Consider the following 1,925-nt stretch of genomic DNA (forward strand, 5'->3'; position numbering starts at 1 on the left):
TGAAAATTACCCTTCCCCCCTATCTACTGCTTTTGGTTAAATGTAAGATTTACTCTGAGTAGTATAGAAAAATTCAAGACATCTTCTTAATTCCCCTCTCATTATTGTGTCTGCTAAAGTAAAACTAAACTAGTATGACTACAGTTAAGGATATTAAAATAGTGCATGTTCAAGATTATTAAAGTGTTTCCAGCAAAATGTAGCAATTTTCTTGCATTTATCTTAGTAAATTATGGGTTATTTAATGGATTGTTTCAGAGTAGAAAATGAAGCTTATTTCTTAGAGCAATTTAATTTGCTCAACAGATTAGTGTTCTTCTAGATATTATGTTTAGAAAAGTGTACATATTAAAGTTACAGGAAAGATACCAAAAATCTTACAGACTTTTAAAGACTTTTCTAAAAGCAACAATGCAGTCTTTGAAATCCTATGCAATTATTCATATATCTATATATATTTATTTGAACAACATCTGTTTCATGAAAATAATTCACTTGAAAATAATTCAATAGAACACTGTGCCTGAGATTCTTAAGGACGAGTGTGCAATTGTTTTATCTTAATTTTCTGGAGCTCTGGACAGCTGAGAGAGACAGTATAGAGAGCATCTGCTGGAGCGGTAACTCCTGGGATCCTTGTCAAATTGATTGTGTTCAAAAACAACTGAGACACAAAATAAGGAGAATTTCTTACCATATTGCAATTATAATGTTGACTCAAATCTAGAAACTATGTACTTTAGGACTATATACTTTGCTGGGCATTTCAGCAGTTTTCATTAACAGATTATTCTATTAGCTCATGGATTTCTCTTCAGGTGACTGAAATGGATTTTCACCTGAGCTTTGTTTCCATATGTCAAGAAATTTTTGAATAAATAAGTAACATACTGATGTCTTAATTCTGATTTGATAAGCAGATTGCCATACCAAGGGCAGAATAAACAATAGTCATTCCACTATGTTATGTTCTCCTTTCAAAAGTATATTTCAGTAATTTTGATTTGTCTGTATCATTACACTATTTTTCAGTAGCTAAAAATTACAGATGCTTTATAAGGTAGTTGATTTTTCAGAGAATAATACAAGTGACTTAGGCCTTACAAAACTCTTGATAAAGTCAAGTATATTCTATTCTTTTCAAGTATATTTTGTTGGCTTATACCGCTGTTGCTACTTTCTTCCATTGATTAGAAATTCTTCACATAACTGTTTAGATATTTATCCACTGTTAGAAGAAATTTAAAGAGTTTTGTTATCATTTATTAGATTTTTGCAGACTAAATGTTTGGAAAGCAAAAGAGGTCAATGTTAAAAGATTGTAATAAATATAAACGATTAATTAACAGGTAGGCTTAGACATCCCCTTAGGAATACAAGAAATGTGAATGCCAAGTTCCCCAGGTTGATGACACCAAGAAGTATGATTAGCACACTTTTTCTCCATTCTTTCTTAGCCCAGAGAAAGTTGAGACCATTAATGATAAGGTAAAATGATGAAGGGATCTGGAATATACTACTGTGGCATAAAAATTATTTTGAGCTAAAAATATTTGAGAATCAACAGATGCAGAATGATGATTTTCCTGAATATTCCTCCCCTTATCTTTGCCAAAAAGCAAAGACTTCAAAAAAGTTTTTAACTGCCATAAATCTCTCTTCAAGGGAAATTAACTCTTATAACTGGAAAGGAGAAGCCAGCACCTAATCGGGAAATCTCATAACCAAGCATGTCCATGACGCTATTGTACCTCCCATATAAACTTCTAGAGCTCTGTCTTTCCTAACATCATTTACCTGACCTTTCTCTTCTTGTCCTTCCCTATTAAGAGGGTATATAAACTCTAAATCCTAGCCACTTTTATGTGTCACTTTCTTTGTGAGTTTCCACAGACCTACGTGAATAAACTTTGTCCTTTCTCCTG

The sequence above is a fragment of the Cervus canadensis genome, chromosome 15 (assembly GCF_019320065.1).
Source record: "Cervus canadensis isolate Bull #8, Minnesota chromosome 15, ASM1932006v1, whole genome shotgun sequence".
NCBI lineage: Eukaryota > Metazoa > Chordata > Mammalia > Artiodactyla > Cervidae > Cervus > Cervus canadensis.